Genomic DNA, 19,731 nt, shown 5'->3' with positions numbered 1-19,731 from the left:
TTCATCAAAATATTTATTTCCTACTCGTATTATGAAATCTACCATACTGTTCCTTGAAAAGTAACAGATTTTTATTTCAGTGCAACAGGTTATAGTGTTATAAATTTCTACTAGATGCTGGTGGAGAATGGACACATTTTCCTCTCATTTGAAGAAATCTTCCTCTCGATTCTAAATCAAAGAGCAGAATTTACTCATTTCTGTTGATTTTATGAGTTCTGCTAATGACCAGCAGGAGGCCGTCAAGAGAACCTAAATTAAGAAAAACAAATAAATACATTCTTAAGTTATATTGGGGGGAAATCAAAAGTATTAAGAACATGCCAAATTGGGGGTGTAGCTCAGTGGTAGAGCATTTGACTGCAGATCAAGAGGTCTCAGGTTCAAATCCTGGTGCCCCCTTTAAAAATCTTGAATGGTAATATATTTTCAGAATCATGACTAACATCATGTCCTCAATTTGAAAATTGTATTTAAAGAAAAAACATTTTTTCATCAAAATATTTATTTCCTACTCGTATGATGAAATCTACCATACTGTTCCTTGAAAAGTAACAGATTTTTATTTCAGCGCAACATGTTATAGTGTTACAAATTTCTACTAGATGCTGGTGGAGAATGGACACATTTTCCTCTCATTTGAAGAAATCTTCCTCTCGATTCTAAATCAAAGAGCAAAATTTACTCATTTCTGTTGATTTTATGAGTTCTTCTAATGACCAGCAGGAGACCGTCAAGAGAACCTAAATTAAGAAAAACAAATAAATACATTCTTAAATTATATTGGGGGGAAATCAAAAGTAATCAAAACATGCCAATTTGGGGGTATAGCTCAGTGGTAGAGCATTTGACTGCAGATCAAGAGGTCTCAGGTTCACAATCCTGGTGCCCCCTTTAAAAATCTTGAATGGTAATATATTTTCAGAATCATGACTAACATCATGTCCTCAATTTGAAAATTGTATTTTAAGAAAAAACATTTTTTCATCAAAATATTTATTTCCTACTCGTATTATGAAATCTACCATACTGTTCCTTGAAAAGTAACAGATTTTTATTTCAGTGCAACAGGTTATAGTGTTATAAATTTCTACTAGATGCTGGTGGAGAATGGACACATTTTCCTCTCATTTGAAGAAATCTTCCTCTCGATTCTAAATCAAAGAGCAGAATTTACTCATTTCTGTTGATTTTATGAGTTCTGCTAATGACCAGCAGGAGGCCGTCAAGAGAACCTAAATTAAGAAAAACAAATAAATACATTCTTAAGTTATATTGGGGGGAAATCAAAAGTATTAAGAACATGCCAAATTGGGGGTGTAGCTCAGTGGTAGAGCATTTGACTGCAGATCAAGAGGTCTCAGGTTCAAATCCTGGTGCCCCCTTTAAAAATCTTGAATGGTAATATATTTTCAGAATCATGACTAACATCATGTCCTCAATTTGAAAATTGTATTTAAAGAAAAAACATTTTTTCATCAAAATATTTATTTCCTACTCGTATGATGAAATCTACCATACTGTTCCTTGAAAAGTAACAGATTTTTATTTCAGTGCAACATGTTGTAGTGTTACAAATTTCTACTAGATGCTGGTGAAGAATGGACACATTTTCCTCTCATTTGAAGAAATCTTCCTCTCGATTCTAAATCAAAGAGCAGAATTTACTCATTTCTGTTGATTTTATGAGTTCTGCTAATGACCAGCAGGAGGCCGTCAAGAGAACCTAAATTAAGAAAAACAAATAAATACATTCTTAAATTATATGGGGGGTAAATCAAAAGTAATCAAAACATGCCAATTTGGGGGTATAACTCAAATCCTGGTGCCCCCTTTAAAAATCTTGAATGGTAATATATTTTCAGAATCATGACTAACATCATGTCATCAATTTGAAAATTGTATTTAAAGAAAAAAAAATTTTCATCAAAATATTTATTTCCTACTCTGTGATGAAATCTACCATACTGTTCCTTGAAAAGTAACAGATTTTTATTGCAGTGCAACATGTTGTAGTGTTACAAATTTCTACTAGATGCTGGTGGAGAATGGACACATTTTCCTCTCATTTGAAGAAATCTTCCTCTCGATTCTAAATCAAAGAGCAGAATTGACTAATTTCTGTCGATTGACCAGCAGGAGGCCGTCAAGAGAACCTAAATTAAGAAAAACAAATAAATACATTCTTAAATTATATTGGGGGAAATCAAAAGTATTAAAAACATGCCAAATTGGGTGTATAGCTCAGTGGTAGAGCATTTGACTGCAGATCAAGAGGTCTCAGGTTCAAATCCTGGTGCCCCCTTTAAAAATCTTGAATGGTAATATATTTTCAGAATCATGACTAACATCTTGTCCTCAATTTGAAAATTGTATTTAAAGAAAAAACATTTTTTCATCAAAATATTTATTTCCTACTCGTATGATGAAATCTACCATACTGTTCCTTGAAAAGTAACAGATTTTTATTTCAGTGCAACATGTTATAGTGTTACAAATTTCTACTAGATGCTGGTGGAGAATGGACACATTTTCCTCTCATTTGAAGAAATCTTCCTCTCGATTCTAAATAAAAGAGCAGAATTTACTCATTTCTGTCGATTTAGTGAGTTCTGCTAATGACCAGCAGGAGGCCGTCAAGAGAACCTAAATTAAGAAAAACAAATAAATACATTCTTAAATTATATGGGGGGGAAATCAAAAGTAATCAAAACATGCCAATTTGGGGGTATAACTCAAATCCTGGTGCCCCCTTTAAAAATCTTGAATGGTAATACATTTTCAGAATCATGACTAACATCATGTCCTCAATTTGAAAATTGTATTTTAAGAAAAAAAATTTTTTCATCAAAATATTTATTTCCTACTCGTATTATGAAATCTACCATACTGTTCCTTGAAAAGTAACAGATTTTTATTTCAGTGCAACAGGTTATAGTGTTATAAATTTCTACTAGATGCTGGTGGAGAATGGACACATTTTCCTCTCATTTGAAGAAATCTTCCTCTCGATTCTAAATCAAAGAGCAGAATTTACTCATTTCTGTTGATTTTATGAGTTCTGCTAATGACCAGCAGGAGGCCGTCAAGAGAACCTAAATTAAGAAAAACAAATAAATACATTCTTAAGTTATATTGGGGGGAAATCAAAAGTATTAAGAACATGCCAAATTGGGGGTGTAGCTCAGTGGTAGAGCATTTGACTGCAGATCAAGAGGTCTCAAGTTCAAATCCTGGTGCCCCCTTTAAAAATCTTGAATGGTAATATATTTTCAGAATCATGACTAACATCATGTCCTCAATTTGAAAATTGTATTTAAAGAAAAAACATTTTTTCATCAAAATATTTATTTCCTACTCGTATGATGAAATCTACCATACTGTTCCTTGAAAAGTAACAGATTTTTATTTCAGTGCAACATGTTGTAGTGTTACAAATTTCTACTAGATGCTGGTGGAGAATGGACACATTTTCCTCTCATTTGAAGAAATCTTCCTCTCGATTCTAAATCAAAGAGCAGAATTTACTCATTTCTGTTGATTTTATGAGTTCTGCTAATGACCAGCAGGAGGCCGTCAAGAGAACCTAAATTAAGAAAAACAAATAAATACATTCTTAAATTATATGGGGGGTAAATCAAAAGTAATCAAAACATGCCAATTTGGGGGTATAACTCAAATCCTGGTGCCCCCTTTAAAAATCTTGAATGGTAATATATTTTCAGAATCATGACTAACATCATGTCATCAATTTGAAAATTGTATTTAAAGAAAAAAAAATTTTCATCAAAATATTTATTTCCTACTCTGTGATGAAATCTACCATACTGTTCCTTGAAAAGTAACAGATTTTTATTTCAGTGCAACATGTTGTAGTGTTACAAATTTCTACTAGATGCTGGTGGAGAATGGACACATTTTCCTCTCATTTGAAGAAATCTTCCTCTCGATTCTAAATCAAAGAGCAGAATTGACTAATTTCTGTCGATTGACCAGCAGGAGGCCGTCAAGAGAACCTAAATTAAGAAAAACAAATAAATACATTCTTAAATTATATTGGGGGGAAATCAAAAGTATTAAAAACATGCCAAATTGGGTGTATAGCTCAGTGGTAGAGCATTTGACTGCAGATCAAGAGGTCTCAGGTTCAAATCCTGGTGCCCCCTTTAAAAATCTTGAATGGTAATATATTTTCAGAATCATGACTAACATCTTGTCCTCAATTTGAAAATTGTATTTAAAGAAAAAACATTTTTTCATCAAAATATTTATTTCCTACTCGTATGATGAAATCTACCATACTGTTCCTTGAAAAGTAACAGATTTTTATTTCAGTGCAACATGTTATAGTGTTACAAATTTCTACTAGATGCTGGTGGAGAATGGACACATTTTCCTCTCATTTGAAGAAATCTTCCTCTCGATTCTAAATCAAAGAGCAGAATTTACTCATTTCTGTCGATTTAGTGAGTTCTGCTAATGACCAGCAGGAGGCCGTCAAGAGAACCTAAATTAAGAAAAACAAATAAATACATTCTTAAATTATATGGGGGGGAAATCAAAAGTAATCAAAACATGCCAATTTGGGGGTATAACTCAAATCCTGGTGCCCCCTTTAAAAATCTTGAATGGTAATACATTTTCAGAATCATGACTAACATCATGTCCTCAATTTGAAAATTGTATTTTAAGAAAAAAATTTTTTTCATCAAAATATTTATTTCCTACTCGTATTATGAAATCTACCATACTGTTCCTTGAAAAGTAACAGATTTTTATTTCAGTGCAACAGGTTATAGTGTTATAAATGTCTACTAGATGCTGGTGGAGAATGGACACATTTTCCTCTCATTTGAAGAAATCTTCCTCTCGATTCTAAATCAAAGAGCAGAATTTACTAATTTCTGTCGATTGACCAGCAGGAGGCCGTCAAGAGAACCTAAATTAAGAAAAACAAATAAATACATTCTTAAATTATATTGGGGGGGAAATCAAAAGTAATGGGGGTATAGCTCAGTGGTAGAGCATTTGACTGCAGATCAAGAGGTCTCAGGTTCAAATCCTGGTGCCCCCTTTAAAAATCTTGAATGGTAATATATTTTCAGAATCATGACTAACATCTTGTCCTCAATTTGAAAATTGTATTTAAAGAAAAAACATTTTTTCATCAAAATATTTATTTCCTACTCGTATGATGAAATCTACCATACTGCTCCTTGAAAAGTAACAGATTTTTATTTCAGTGCAACATGTTATAGTGTTACAAATTTCTACTAGATGCTGGTGGAGAATGGACACATTTTCCTCTCATTTGAAGAAATCTTCCTCTCGATTCTAAATCAAAGAGCAGAATTTACTAATTTCTGTCGATTGACCAGCAGGAGGCCGTCAAGAGAACCTAAATTAAGAAAAACAAATAAATACATTCTTAAATTATATTGGGGGGGAAATCAAAAGTAATGGGGGTATAGCTCAGTGGTAGAGCATTTGACTGCAGATCAAGAGGTCTCAGGTTCAAATCCTGGTGCCCCCTTTAAAAATCTTGAATGGTAATATATTTTCAGAATCATGACTAACATCATGTCCTCAATTTGAAAATTGTATTTTAAGAAAAAACATTTTTTCATCAAAATATTTATTTCCTACTCGTATTATGAAATCTACCATACTGTTCCTTGAAAAGTAACAGATTTTTATTTCAGTGCAACAGGTTATAGTGTTACAAATTTCTACTAGATGCTGGTGGAGAATGGACACATTTTCCTCTCATTTGAAGAAATCTTCCTCTCGATTCTAAATCAAAGAGCAGAATTTACTCATTTCTGTCGATTTAGTGAGTTCTGCTAATGACCAGCAGGAGGCCGTCAAGAGAACCTAAATTAAGAAAAACAAATAAATACATTCTTAAATTATATTGGGGGGAAATCAAAAGTATTAAAAACATGCCAAATTGGGGGTATAGCTCAGTGGTAGAGCATTTGACTGCAGATCAAGAGATCTCAGGTTCAAATCCTGGTGCCCCCTTTAAAAATCTTGAATGGTAATATATTTTCAGAATCATGACTAACATCATGTCCTCAATTTGAAAATTGGATTTTAAGAAAAAACATTTTTTCATCAAAATATTTATTTCCTACTCGTATGATGAAATCTACCATACTGTTCCTTGAAAAGTAACAGATTTTTATTTCAGTGCAACATGTTGTAGTGTTACAAATTTCTACTAGATGCTAGTGGAGAATGGACACATTTTCCTCTCATTTGAAGAAATCTTCCTCTCGATTCTAAATCAAAGAGCAGAATTTACTCATTTCTGTTGATTTTATGAGTTCTGCTAATGACCAGCAGGAGGCCGTCAAGAGAACCTAAATTAAGAAAAACAAATAAATACATTCTTAAATTATATTGGGGGGAAATCAAAAGTATTAAAAACATGCCAAATTGGGGGTATAGCTCAGTGGTAGAGCATTTGACTGCAGATCAAGAGGTCTCAGGTTCAAATCCTGGTGCCCCCTTTAAAAATCTTGAATGGTAATATATTTTCAGAATCATGACTAACATCATGTCCTCAATTTGAAAATTGTATTTTAAGAAAAAAAAAATTTTCATCAAAATATTTATTTCCTACTCGTATGATGAAATCTACCATACTGTTCCTTGAAAAGTAACAGATTTTTATTTCAGTGCAACAGGTTATAGTGTTATAAATTTCTACTAGATGCTGGTGGAGAATGGACACATTTTCCTCTCATTTGAAGAAATCTTCCTCTCGATTCTAAATCAAAGAGCAGAATTTACTCATTTCTGTCGATTTTGTGAGTTCTGCTAATGACCAGCAGGAGGCCGTCAAGAGAACCTAAATTAAGAAAAACAAATAAATAAATTCTTAAATTATATTTGGGGGAAATCAAAAGTATTAAAAACATGCCAAATTGGGGGTATAGCTCAGTGGTAGAGCATTTGACTGCAGATCAAGAGGTCTCAGGTTCAAATCCTGGTGCCCCCTTTAAAAATCTTGAATGGTAATATATTTTCAGAATCATGACTAACATCATGTCCTCAATTTGAAAATTGTATTTTAAGAAAAAACATTTTTTCATCAAAATATTTATTTCCTACTCGTATGATGAAATCTACCATACTGTTCCTTGAAAAGTAACAGATTTTTATTTCAGTGCAACATGTTGTAGTGTTACAAATTTCTACTAGATGCTGGTGGAGAATGGACACATTTTCCTCTCATTTGAAGAAATCTTCCTCTCGATTCTAAATCAAAGAGCAGAATTTACTCATTTCTGTTGATTTTATGAGTTCTGCTAATGACCAGCAGGAGGCCGTCAAGAGAACCTAAATTAAGAAAAACAAATAAATACATTCTTAAATTATATTGGGGGGAAATCAAAAGTAATAAAAACATGCCAAATTGGGGGTATAGATCAGTGGTAGAGCATTTGACTGCAGATCAAGAGGTCTCAGGTTCAAATCCTGGTGCCCCCTTTAAAAATCTTGAATGGTAATATATTTTCAGAATCATGACTAACATCATGTCCTCAATTTGAAAATTGTATATTAAGAAAAAAATTTTTTTCATCAAAATATTTATTTCCTACTCGTATGATGAAATCTACCATACTGTTCCTTGAAAAGTAACAGATTTTTATTTCAGTGCAACATGTTATAGTGTTACAAATTTCTACTAGATGCTGGTGGAGAATGGACACATTTTCCTCTTATTTGAAGAAATCTTCCTCTCGATTCTAAATCAAAGAGCATCATGAACCTAAATTAAGAAAAACAAATAAATACATTCTTAAATTATATTGGGGGGAAATCAAAAGTATTAAAAACATGCCAAATTGGGGGTATAGCTCAGTGGTAGAGCATTTGACTGCAGATCAAGAGGTCTCAGGTTCAAATCCTGGTGCCCCCTTTAAAAATCTTGAATGGTAATATATTTTCAGAATCATGACTAACATCATGTCCTCAATTTGAAAATTGTATTTTAAGAAAAAAAAAATTTTCATCAAAATATTTATTTCCTACTCGTATGATGAAATCTACCATACTGTTCCTTGAAAAGTAACAGATTTTTATTTCAGTGCAACAGGTTATAGTGTTATAAATTTCTACTAGATGCTGGTGGAGAATGGACACATTTTCCTCTCATTTGAAGAAATCTTCCTCTCGATTCTAAATCAAAGAGCAGAATTTACTCATTTCTGTCGATTTTGTGAGTTCTGCTAATGACCAGCAGGAGGCCGTCAAGAGAACCTAAATTAAGAAAAACAAATAAATAAATTCTTAAATTATATTTGGGGGAAATCAAAAGTATTAAAAACATGCCAAATTGGGGGTATAGCTCAGTGGTAGAGCATTTGACTGCAGATCAAGAGGTCTCAGGTTCAAATCCTGGTGCCCCCTTTAAAAATCTTGAATGGTAATATATTTTCAGAATCATGACTAACATCATGTCCTCAATTTGAAAATTGTATTTTAAGAAAAAACATTTTTTCATCAAAATATTTATTTCCTACTCGTATGATGAAATCTACCATACTGTTCCTTGAAAAGTAACAGATTTTTATTTCAGTGCAACATGTTGTAGTGTTACAAATTTCTACTAGATGCTGGTGGAGAATGGACACATTTTCCTCTCATTTGAAGAAATCTTCCTCTCGATTCTAAATCAAAGAGCAGAATTTACTCATTTCTGTTGATTTTATGAGTTCTGCTAATGACCAGCAGGAGGCCGTCAAGAGAACCTAAATTGAGAAAAACAAATAAATACATTCTTAAATTATATTGGGGGGAAATCAAAAGTAATAAAAACATGCCAAATTGGGGGTATAGATCAGTGGTAGAGCATTTGACTGCAGATCAAGAGGTCTCAGGTTCAAATCCTGGTGCCCCCTTTAAAAATCTTGAATGGTAATATATTTTCAGAATCATGACTAACATCATGTCCTCAATTTGAAAATTGTATATTAAGAAAAAAATTTTTTTCATCAAAATATTTATTTCCTACTCGTATGATGAAATCTACCATACTGTTCCTTGAAAAGTAACAGATTTTTATTTCAGTGCAACATGTTATAGTGTTACAAATTTCTACTAGATGCTGGTGGAGAATGGACACATTTTCCTCTTATTTGAAGAAATCTTCCTCTCGATTCTAAATCAAAGAGCATCATGTCCTCAATTTGAAAATTGTATATTAAGAAAAAAATTTTTTTCATCAAAATATTTATTTCCTACTCGTATGATGAAATCTACCATACTGTTCCTTGAAAAGTAACAGATTTTTATTTCAGTGCAACATGTTATAGTGTTACAAATTTCTACTAGATGCTGGTGGAGAATGGACACATTTTCCTCTTATTTGAAGAAATCTTCCTCTCGATTCTAAATCAAAGAGCAGAATTTACTAATTTCTGTCGATTTTGTGAGTTCTGCTAATGACCAGCAGGAGGCCGTCAAGAGAACCTAAATTAAGAAAAACAAATAAATACATTCTTAAATTATATGGGGGGAAATCAAAAGTAATCAAAACATGCCAATTTGGGGGTATAACTCAAATCCTGGTGCCCCCTTTAAAAATCTTGAATGGTAATATATTTTCAGAATCATGACTAACATCATGTCCTCAATTTGAAAATTGTATTTTAAGAAAAAAAAAATTTTCATCAAAATATTTATTTCCTACTCGTATGATGAAATCTACCATACTTTTTCTTGAAAAGTAACAGATTTTTATTTCAGTGCAACATGTTGTAGTGTTACAAATTTCTACTAGATGCTGGTAGAGAATGGACACATTTTCCTCTCATTTGAAGAAATCTTCCTCTCGATTCTAAATCAAAGAGCAGAATTTACTCATTTCTGTCGATTTAGTGAGTTCTGCTAATGACCAGCAGGAGGCCGTCATGAGAACCTAAATTAAGAAAAACAAATAAATACATTCTTAAATTATATGGGGGGGAAATCAAAAGTAATCAAAACATGCCAATTTGGGGGTATAACTCAAATCCTGGTGCCCCCTTTAAAAATCTTGAATGGTAATATATTTTCAGAATCATGACTAACATCATGTCCTCAATTTGAAAATTGTATTTTAAGAAAAAAAAAATTTAATCAAAATATTTATTTCCTACTCGTATTATGAAATCTACCATACTGTTCCATGAAAAGTAACAGATTTTTATTTCAGTGCAACAGGTTATAGTGTTATAAATTTCTCCTAGATGCTGGTGGAGAATGGACACATTTTCCTCTCATTTGAAGAAATCTTCCTCTCGATTCTAAATCAAAGAGCAGAATTTACTAATTTCTGTCGATTGACCAGCAGGAGGCCGTCAAGAGAACCTAAATTAAGAAAAACAAATAAATACATTCTTAAATTATATTGGGGGGAAATCAAAAGTAATCGAAACATGCCAAATTGGGGGTATAGCTCAGTGGTAGAGCATTTGACTGCAGATCAAGAGGTCTCAGGTTCAAATCCTGGTGCCCCCTTTTAAAATCTTGAATGGTAATATATTTTCAGAATCATGACTAACATCATGTCATCAATTTGAAAATTGTATTTAAAGAAAAAAATTTTTTTCATCAAAATATTTATTTCCTACTCGTATGATGAAATCTACCATACTGTTCCATGAAAAGTAACAGATTTTTATTTCAGTGCAACATGTTGTAGTGTTACAAATTTCTACTAGATGCTGGTGGAGAATGGACACATTTTCCTCTCATTTGAAGAAATCTTCCTCTCGATTCTAAATCAAAGAGCAGAATTTACTCATTTCTGTCGATTGACCAGCAGGAGGCCGTCAAGAGAACCTAAATTAAGAAAAACAAATAAATACATTCTTAAATTATATTGGGGGGAAATCAAAAGTAATCAAAACATGCCAATTTGGGGGTATAGCTCAGTGGTAGAGCATTTGACTGCCGATCAAGAGGTCTCAGCTTCAAATCCTGGTGCCCCCTTTAAAAATCTTGAATGGTAATATATTTTCAGAATCATGACTAACATCATGTCCTCAATTTGAAAATTGTATTTTAAGAAAAAACATTTTTTCATCAAAATATTTATTTCCTACTCGTATTATGAAATCTACCATACTGTTCCTTGAAAAATAACAGATTTTTAGTTCAGTGCAACATGTTATAGTGTTACAAATTTCTACTAGATGCTGGTGGAGAATGGACACATTTTCCTCTCATTTGAAGAAATCTTCCTCTCGATTCTAAATCAAAGAGCAGAATTTACTCATTTCTGTTGATTTTATGAGTTCTGCTAATGACCAGCAGGAGGCCGTCAAGAGAACCTAAATTAAGAAAAACAAATAAATACATTCTTAAATTATATTGGGGGGAAATCAAAAGTAATAAAAACATGCCAAATTGGGGGTATAGATCAGTGGTAGAGCATTTGACTGCAGATCAAGAGGTCTCAGGTTCAAATCCTGGTGCCCCCTTTAAAAATCTTGAATGGTAATATATTTTCAGAATCATGACTAACATCATGTCCTCAATTTGAAAATTGTATATTAAGAAAAAAATTTTTTTCATCAAAATATTTATTTCCTACTCGTATGATGAAATCTACCATACTGTTCCTTGAAAAGTAACAGATTTTTATTTCAGTGCAACATGTTATAGTGTTACAAATTTCTACTAGATGCTGGTGGAGAATGGACACATTTTCCTCTTATTTGAAGAAATCTTCCTCTCGATTCTAAATCAAAGAGCATCATGTCATCAATTTGAAAATTGTATTTAAAGAAAAAAATTTTTTTATCAAAATATTTATTTCCTACTCGTATGATGAAATCTACCATACTGTTCCTTGAAAAGTAACAGATTTTTATTTCAGTGCAACATGTTGTAGTGTTACAAATTTCTACTAGATGCTGGTGGAGAATGGACACATTTTCCTCTCATTTGAAGAAATCTTCCTCTCGATTCTAAATCAAAGAGCAGAATTTACTCATTTCTGTCGATTTTGTGAGTTCTGCTAATGACCAGCAGGAGGCCGTCAAGAGAACCTAAATTAAGAAAAACAAATAAATAAATTCTTAAATTATATTGGGGGGAAATCAAAAGTATTAAAAACATGCCAAATTGGGGGTATAGCTCAGTGGTAGAGCATTTGACTGCAGATCAAGAGGTCTCAGGTTCAAATCCTGGTGCCCCCTTTAAAAATCTTGAATGGTAATATATTTTCAGAATCATGACTAACATCATGTCCTCAATTTGAAAATTGTATTTTAAGAAAAAACATTTTTTCATCAAAATATTTATTTCCTACTCGTATTATGAAATCTACCATACTGTTCCTTGAAAAGTAACAGATTTTTATTTCAGTGCAACAGGTTATAGTGTTACAAATTTCTACTAGATGCTGGTGGAGAATGGACACATTTTCCTCTCATTTGAAGAAATCTTCCTCTCGATTCTAAATCAAAGAGCAGAATTTACTCATTTCTGTCGATTTAGTGAGTTCTGCTAATGACCAGCAGGAGGCCGTCAAGAGAACCTAAATTAAGAAAAACAAATAAATACATTCTTAAATTATATTGGGGGGAAATCAAAAGTATTAAAAACATGCCAAATTGGGGGTATAGCTCAGTGGTAGAGCATTTGACTGCAGATCAAGAGGTCTCAGGTTCAAATCCTGGTGCCCCCTTTAAAAATCTTGAATGGTAATATATTTTCAGAATCATGACTAACATCATGTCCTCAATTTGAAAATTGTATTTTAAGAAAAAACATTTTTTCATCAAAATATTTATTTCCTACTCGTATGATGAAATCTACCATACTGTTCCTTGAAAAGTAACAGATTTTTATTTCAGTGCAACATGTTGTAGTGTTACAAATTTCTACTAGATGCTAGTGGAGAATGGACACATTTTCCTCTCATTTGAAGAAATCTTCCTCTCGATTCTAAATCAAAGAGCAGAATTTACTCATTTCTGTTGATTTTATGAGTTCTGCTAATGACCAGCAGGAGGCCGTCAAGAGAACCTAAATTAAGAAAAACAAATAAATACATTCTTAAATTATATTGGGGGGAAATCAAAAGTATTAAAAACATGCCAAATTGGGGGTATAGCTCAGTGGTAGAGCATTTGACTGCAGATCAAGAGGTCTCAGGTTCAAATCCTGGTGCCCCCTTTAAAAATCTTGAATGGTAATATATTTTCAGAATCATGACTAACATCATGTCCTCAATTTGAAAATTGGATTTTAAGAAAAAACATTTTTTCATCAAAATATTTATTTCCTACTCGTATGATGAAATCTACCATACTGTTCCTTGAAAAGTAACAGATTTTTATTTCAGTGCAACATGTTGTAGTGTTACAAATTTCTACTAGATGCTAGTGGAGAATGGACACATTTTCCTCTCATTTGAAGAAATCTTCCTCTCGATTCTAAATCAAAGAGCAGAATTTACTCATTTCTGTTGATTTTATGAGTTCTGCTAATGACCAGCAGGAGGCCGTCAAGAGAACCTAAATTAAGAAAAACAAATAAATACATTCTTAAATTATATTGGGGGGAAATCAAAAGTATTAAAAACATGCCAAATTGGGGGTATAGCTCAGTGGTAGAGCATTTGACTGCAGATCAAGAGGTCTCAGGTTCAAATCCTGGTGCCCCCTTTAAAAATCTTGAATGGTAATATATTTTCAGAATCATGACTAACATCATGTCCTCAATTTGAAATTTGTATTTTAAGAAAAAAAAAATTTTCATCAAAATATTTATTTCCTACTCGTATGATGAAATCTACCATACTGTTCCTTGAAAAGTAACAGATTTTTATTTCAGTGCAACAGGTTATAGTGTTATAAATTTCTACTAGATGCTGGTGGAGAATGGACACATTTTCCTCTCATTTGAAGAAATCTTCCTCTCGATTCTAAATCAAAGAGCAGAATTTACTCATTTCTGTCGATTTTGTGAGTTCTGCTAATGACCAGCAGGAGGCCGTCAAGAGAACCTAAATTAAGAAAAACAAATAAATAAATTCTTAAATTATATTTGGGGGAAATCAAAAGTATTAAAAACATGCCAAATTGGGGGTATAGCTCAGTGGTAGAGCATTTGACTGCAGATCAAGAGGTCTCAGGTTCAAATCCTGGTGCCCCCTTTAAAAATCTTGAATGGTAATATATTTTCAGAATCATGACTAACATCATGTCCTCAATTTGAAAATTGTATTTTAAGAAAAAACATTTTTTCATCAAAATATTTATTTCCTACTCGTATGATGAAATCTACCATACTGTTCCTTGAAAAGTAACAGATTTTTATTTCAGTGCAACATGTTGTAGTGTTACAAATTTCTACTAGATGCTGGTGGAGAATGGACACATTTTCCTCTCATTTGAAGAAATCTTCCTCTCGATTCTAAATCAAAGAGCAGAATTTACTCATTTCTGTTGATTTTATGAGTTCTGCTAATGACCAGCAGGAGGCCGTCAAGAGAACCTAAATTAAGAAAAACAAATAAATACATTCTTAAATTATATTGGGGGGAAATCAAAAGTAATAAAAACATGCCAAATTGGGGGTATAGATCAGTGGTAGAGCATTTGACTGCAGATCAAGAGGTCTCAGGTTCAAATCCTGGTGCCCCCTTTAAAAATCTTGAATGGCAATATATTTTCAGAATCATGACTAACATCATGTCCTCAATTTGAAAATTGTATATTAAGAAAAAAATTTTTTTCATCAAAATATTTATTTCCTACTCGTATGATGAAATCTACCATACTGTTCCTTGAAAAGTAACAGATTTTTATTTCAGTGCAACATGTTATAGTGTTACAAATTTCTACTAGATGCTGGTGGAGAATGGACACATTTTCCTCTTATTTGAAGAAATCTTCCTCTCGATTCTAAATCAAAGAGCATCATGTCCTCAATTTGAAAATTGTATATTAAGAAAAAAAATTTTTTCATCAAAATATTTATTTCCTACTCGTATGATGAAATCTACCATACTGTTCCTTGAAAAGTAACAGATTTTTATTTCAGTGCAACATGTTATAGTGTTACAAATTTCTACTAGATGCTGGTGGAGAATGGACACATTTTCCTCTTATTTGAAGAAATCTTCCTCTCGATTCTAAATCAAAGAGCAGAATTTACTCATTTCTGTCGATTTTGTGAGTTCTGCTAATGACCAGCAGGAGGCCGTCAAGAGAACCTAAATTAAGAAAAACAAATAAATACATTCTTAAATTATATGGGGGGAAATCAAAAGTAATCAAAACATGCCAATTTGGGGGTATAACTCAAATCCTGGTGCCCCCTTTAAAAATCTTGAATGGTAATATATTTTCAGAATCATGACTAACATCATGTCCTCAATTTGAAAATTGTATTTTAAGAAAAAAAAAATTTTCATCAAAATATTTATTTCCTACTCGTATGATGAAATCTACCATACTGTTCCTTGAAAAGTAACAGATTTTTATTTCAGTGCAACATGTTATAGTGTTACAAATTTCTACTAGATGCTGGTGGAGAATGGACACATTTTCCTCTCATTTGAAGAAATCTTCCTCTCGATTATAAATCAAAGAGCAGAATTTACTCATTTCTGTCGATTTTATGAGTTCTGCTAATGACCAGCAGGAGGCCGTCAAGAGAACCTAAATTGAGAAAAACAAATAAATACATTCTTAAATTATATTGAGGGGAAATCAAAAGTAATCAAAACATGCCAATTTGGGGGTATAGCTCAGTGGTAGAGCATTTGACTGCAGATCAAGAGGTCTCAGGTTCAAATCCTGGTGCCCCCTTTAAAAATCTTGAATGGTAATATATTTTCAGAATCATGACTAACATCATGTCGTCAATTTGAAAATTGTATTTTAAGAAAAAACATTTTTTCATCAAAATATTTATTTCCTACTCGTATGATGAAATCTACCATACTTTTTCTTGAAAAGTAACAGATTTTTATTTCAGTGCAACATGTTGTAGTGTTACAAATTTCTACTAGATGCTGGTAGAGAATGGACACATTTTCCTCTCATTTGAAGAAATCTTCCTCTCGATTCTAAATCAAAGAGCAGAATTTACTCATTTCTGTCGATTTAGTGAGTTCTGCTAATGACCAGCAGGAGGCTGTCATGAGAACCTAAATTAAGAAAAACAAATAAATACATTCTTAAATTATATGGGGGGGAAATCAAAAGTAATCAAAACATGCCAATTTGGGGGTATAACTCAAATCCTGGTGCCCCCTTTAAAAATCTTGAATGGTAATATATTTTCAGAATCATGACTAACATCATGTCCTCAATTTGAAAATTGTATTTTAAGAAAAAAAAAATTTAATCAAAATATTTATTTCCTACTCGTATTATGAAATCTACCATACTGTTCCTTGAAAAGTAACAGATTTTTATTTCAGTGCAACAGGTTATAGTGTTATAAATTTCTCCTAGATGCTGGTGGAGAATGGACACATTTTCCTCTCATTTGAAGAAATCTTCCTCTCGATTCTAAATCAAAGAGCAGAATTTACTAATTTCTGTCGATTGACCAGCAGGAGGCCGTCAAGAGAACCTAAATTAAGAAAAACAAATAAATACATTCTTAAATTATATTGGGGGGAAATCAAAAGTAATCGAAACATGCCAAATTGGGGGTATAGCTCAGTGGTAGAGCATTTGACTGCAGATCAAGAGGTCTCAGGTTCAAATCCTGGTGCCACCTTTTAAAATCTTGAATGGTAATATATTTTCAGAATCATGACTAACATCATGTCATCAATTTGAAAATTGTATTTAAAGAAAAAAAATTTTTTCATCAAAATATTTATTTCCTACTCGTATGATGAAATCTACCATACTGTTCCATGAAAAGTAACAGATTTTTATTTCAGTGCAACATGTTGTAGTGTTACAAATTTCTACTAGATGCTGGTGGAGAATGGACACATTTTCCTCTCATTTGAAGAAATCTTCCTCTCGATTCTAAATCAAAGAGCAGAATTTACTAATTTCTGTCGATTGACCAGCAGGAGGCCGTCAAGAGAACCTAAATTAAGAAAAACAAATAAATACATTCTTAAATTATATTGGGGGGAAATCAAAAGTAATCAAAACATGCCAATTTGGGGGTATAGCTCAGTGGTAGAGCATTTGACTGCCGATCAAGAGGTCTCAGCTTCAAATCCTGGTGCCCCCTTTAAAAATCTTGAATGGTAATATATTTTCAGAATCATGACTAACATCATGTCCTCAATTTGAAAATTGTATTTTAAGAAAAAACATTTTTTCATCAAAATATTTATTTCCTACTCGTATTATGAAATCTACCATACTGTTCCTTGAAAAATAACAGATTTTTAGTTCAGTGCAACATGTTATAGTGTTACAAATTTCTACTAGATGCTGGTGGAGAATGGACACATTTTCCTCTCATTTGAAGAAATCTTCCTCTCGATTCTAAATCAAAGAGCAGAATTTACTCATTTCTGTTGATTTTATGAGTTCTGCTAATGACCAGCAGGAGGCCGTCAAGAGAACCTAAATTAAGAAAAACAAATAAATACATTCTTAAATTATATTGGGGGGAAATCAAAAGTAATAAAAACATGCCAAATTGGGGGTATAGATCAGTGGTAGAGCATTTGACTGCAGATCAAGAGGTCTCAGGTTCAAATCCTGGTGCCCCCTTTAAAAATCTTGAATGGTAATATATTTTCAGAATCATGACTAACATCATGTCCTCAATTTGAAAATTGTATATTAAGAAAAAAAATTTTTTCATCAAAATATTTATTTCCTACTCGTATGATGAAATCTACCATACTGTTCCTTGAAAAGTAACAGATTTTTATTTCAGTGCAACATGTTATAGTGTTACAAATTTCTACTAGATGCTGGTGGAGAATGGACACATTTTCCTCTTATTTGAAGAAATCTTCCTCTCGATTCTAAATCAAAGAGCATCATGTCATCAATTTGAAAATTGTATTTAAAGAAAAAATTTTTTTTATCAAAATATTTATTTCCTACTCGTATGATGAAATCTACCATACTGTTCCTTGAAAAGTAACAGATTTTTATTTCAGTGCAACATGTTGTAGTGTTACAAATTTCTACTAGATGCTGGTGGAGAATGGACACATTTTCCTCTCATTTGAAGAAATCTTCCTCTCGATTCTAAATCAAAGAGCAGAATTTACTCATTTCTGTCGATTTTGTGAGTTCTGCTAATGACCAGCAGGAGGCCGTCAAGAGAACCTAAATTAAGAAAAACAAATAAATAAATTCTTAAATTATATTGGGGGGAAATCAAAAGTATTAAAAACATGCCAAATTGGGGGTATAGCTCAGTGGTAGAGCATTTGACTGCAGATTAAGAGGTCTCAGGTTCAAATCCTGGTGCCCCCTTTAAAAATCTTGAATGGCAATATATTTTCAGAATCATGACTAACATCATGTCCTCAATTTGAAAATTGTATTTTAAGAAAAAAAAAAATTTCATCAAAATATTTATTTCCTACTCGTATTATGAAATATACCATACTGTTCCTTGAAAAGTAACAGATTTTTATTTCAGTGCAACAGGTTATAGTGTTATAAATTTCTCCTAGATGCTGGTGGAGAATGGACACATTTTCCTCTCATTTGAAGAAATCTTACTCTCGATTCTAAATCAAAGAGCAGAATTTACTCATTTCTGTCGATTTTATGAGTTCTGCTAATGACCAGGAGGAGGCCGTCAAGAGAACCTAAATTAAGAAAAACAAATAAATACATTCTTAAATTATATTGGTGGTAAATCATATGTAATCAAAACATGTCAATTTGGGGGTATAGCTCAGTGGTAGAGCATTTGACTGCAGATCAAGAGGTCTCAGGTTCAAATCCTGGTGCCCCCTTTAAAAATCTTGAATGGCAATATATTTTCAGAATCATGACTAACATCATGTCCTCAATTTGAAAATTGTATTTTAAGAAAAAAAAAAATTTCATCAAAATATTTATTTCCTACTCGTATTATGAAATCTACCATACTGTTCCTTGAAAAGTAACATATTTTTATTTCAGTGCAACAGGTTATAGTGTTATAAATTTCTCCTAGATGCTGGTGGAGAATGGACACATTTTCCTCTCATTTGAAGAAATCTTCCTCTCGATTCTAAATCAAAGAGCAGAATTTACTAATTTCTGTCGATTGACCAGCAGGAGGCCGTCAAGAGAACCTAAATTAAGAAAAACAAATAAATACATTCTTAAATTATATTGGGGGGGAAATCAAATGTAATCAAAACATGCCAAATTGGGGGTATAGCTCAGTGGTAGAGCATTTGACTGCAGATCAAGAGGTCTCAGGTTCAAATCCTGGTGCCCCCTTTTAAAATCTTGAATGGTAATACATTTTCAGAATCATGACTAACATCATGTCATCAATTTGAAAATTGTATTTAAAGAAAAAAAATTTTTTCATCAAAATATTTATTTCCTACTCGTATGATGAAATCTACCATACTGTTCCTTGAAAAATAACAGATTTTTAGTTCAGTGCAACATGTTATAGTGTTACAAATTTCTACTAGATGCTGGTGGAGAATGGACACATTTTCCTCTCATTTGAAGAAATCTTCCTCTCGATTCTAAATCAAAGAGCAGAATTTACTCATTTCTGTCGATTTAGTGAGTTCTGCTAATGACCAGCAGGAGGCCGTCAAGA

At 32.4% G+C, this 19,731-nt stretch overlaps 21 non-coding genes across 21 annotated transcripts; all 21 read left to right on the top strand.

Moving 5' to 3' along the window:
• Window positions 1–330: 330 nt before the first annotated feature.
• TRNAC-GCA (transfer RNA cysteine (anticodon GCA)) lies at window positions 331–402 on the top strand. Its single transcript has one exon. It is a non-coding gene; the product is annotated as a tRNA-Cys (tRNA).
• Window positions 403–821: 419 nt separating this feature from the next.
• TRNAC-GCA (transfer RNA cysteine (anticodon GCA)) lies at window positions 822–894 on the top strand. The gene has a single exon. It is a non-coding gene; the product is annotated as a tRNA-Cys (tRNA).
• A 419-nt stretch (window positions 895–1,313) lies between these two features.
• On the top strand, window positions 1,314–1,385 carry TRNAC-GCA (transfer RNA cysteine (anticodon GCA)). The gene has a single exon. It is a non-coding gene; the product is annotated as a tRNA-Cys (tRNA).
• A 3,617-nt stretch (window positions 1,386–5,002) lies between these two features.
• On the top strand, window positions 5,003–5,074 carry TRNAC-GCA (transfer RNA cysteine (anticodon GCA)). Its single transcript has one exon. It is a non-coding gene; the product is annotated as a tRNA-Cys (tRNA).
• A 387-nt stretch (window positions 5,075–5,461) lies between these two features.
• Window positions 5,462–5,533, top strand: TRNAC-GCA (transfer RNA cysteine (anticodon GCA)). The gene has a single exon. It is a non-coding gene; the product is annotated as a tRNA-Cys (tRNA).
• A 419-nt stretch (window positions 5,534–5,952) lies between these two features.
• On the top strand, window positions 5,953–6,024 carry TRNAC-GCA (transfer RNA cysteine (anticodon GCA)). Its single transcript has one exon. It is a non-coding gene; the product is annotated as a tRNA-Cys (tRNA).
• Window positions 6,025–6,443: 419 nt separating this feature from the next.
• Window positions 6,444–6,515, top strand: TRNAC-GCA (transfer RNA cysteine (anticodon GCA)). Its single transcript has one exon. It is a non-coding gene; the product is annotated as a tRNA-Cys (tRNA).
• A 419-nt stretch (window positions 6,516–6,934) lies between these two features.
• On the top strand, window positions 6,935–7,006 carry TRNAC-GCA (transfer RNA cysteine (anticodon GCA)). The gene has a single exon. It is a non-coding gene; the product is annotated as a tRNA-Cys (tRNA).
• Window positions 7,007–7,858: 852 nt separating this feature from the next.
• TRNAC-GCA (transfer RNA cysteine (anticodon GCA)) lies at window positions 7,859–7,930 on the top strand. The gene has a single exon. It is a non-coding gene; the product is annotated as a tRNA-Cys (tRNA).
• Window positions 7,931–8,349: 419 nt separating this feature from the next.
• TRNAC-GCA (transfer RNA cysteine (anticodon GCA)) lies at window positions 8,350–8,421 on the top strand. The gene has a single exon. It is a non-coding gene; the product is annotated as a tRNA-Cys (tRNA).
• A 2,019-nt stretch (window positions 8,422–10,440) lies between these two features.
• Window positions 10,441–10,512, top strand: TRNAC-GCA (transfer RNA cysteine (anticodon GCA)). The gene has a single exon. It is a non-coding gene; the product is annotated as a tRNA-Cys (tRNA).
• A 1,613-nt stretch (window positions 10,513–12,125) lies between these two features.
• On the top strand, window positions 12,126–12,197 carry TRNAC-GCA (transfer RNA cysteine (anticodon GCA)). Its single transcript has one exon. It is a non-coding gene; the product is annotated as a tRNA-Cys (tRNA).
• Window positions 12,198–12,616: 419 nt separating this feature from the next.
• On the top strand, window positions 12,617–12,688 carry TRNAC-GCA (transfer RNA cysteine (anticodon GCA)). Its single transcript has one exon. It is a non-coding gene; the product is annotated as a tRNA-Cys (tRNA).
• A 419-nt stretch (window positions 12,689–13,107) lies between these two features.
• Window positions 13,108–13,179, top strand: TRNAC-GCA (transfer RNA cysteine (anticodon GCA)). The gene has a single exon. It is a non-coding gene; the product is annotated as a tRNA-Cys (tRNA).
• Window positions 13,180–13,598: 419 nt separating this feature from the next.
• On the top strand, window positions 13,599–13,670 carry TRNAC-GCA (transfer RNA cysteine (anticodon GCA)). Its single transcript has one exon. It is a non-coding gene; the product is annotated as a tRNA-Cys (tRNA).
• Window positions 13,671–14,089: 419 nt separating this feature from the next.
• On the top strand, window positions 14,090–14,161 carry TRNAC-GCA (transfer RNA cysteine (anticodon GCA)). Its single transcript has one exon. It is a non-coding gene; the product is annotated as a tRNA-Cys (tRNA).
• A 1,588-nt stretch (window positions 14,162–15,749) lies between these two features.
• Window positions 15,750–15,821, top strand: TRNAC-GCA (transfer RNA cysteine (anticodon GCA)). Its single transcript has one exon. It is a non-coding gene; the product is annotated as a tRNA-Cys (tRNA).
• Window positions 15,822–16,671: 850 nt separating this feature from the next.
• TRNAC-GCA (transfer RNA cysteine (anticodon GCA)) lies at window positions 16,672–16,743 on the top strand. The gene has a single exon. It is a non-coding gene; the product is annotated as a tRNA-Cys (tRNA).
• Window positions 16,744–18,356: 1,613 nt separating this feature from the next.
• TRNAC-GCA (transfer RNA cysteine (anticodon GCA)) lies at window positions 18,357–18,428 on the top strand. Its single transcript has one exon. It is a non-coding gene; the product is annotated as a tRNA-Cys (tRNA).
• A 419-nt stretch (window positions 18,429–18,847) lies between these two features.
• On the top strand, window positions 18,848–18,919 carry TRNAC-GCA (transfer RNA cysteine (anticodon GCA)). The gene has a single exon. It is a non-coding gene; the product is annotated as a tRNA-Cys (tRNA).
• A 403-nt stretch (window positions 18,920–19,322) lies between these two features.
• On the top strand, window positions 19,323–19,394 carry TRNAC-GCA (transfer RNA cysteine (anticodon GCA)). The gene has a single exon. It is a non-coding gene; the product is annotated as a tRNA-Cys (tRNA).
• The last annotated feature ends 337 nt before the right edge of the window (window positions 19,395–19,731 follow it).

Source organism: Pelobates fuscus, chromosome 1 (genome assembly GCF_036172605.1).
Source record: "Pelobates fuscus isolate aPelFus1 chromosome 1, aPelFus1.pri, whole genome shotgun sequence".
Classification (NCBI taxonomy): domain Eukaryota; kingdom Metazoa; phylum Chordata; class Amphibia; order Anura; family Pelobatidae; genus Pelobates; species Pelobates fuscus.
The sequence above is the reverse complement of the archived record's forward strand: the minus strand, read 5'-3'. Positions and strand labels throughout refer to the sequence as shown.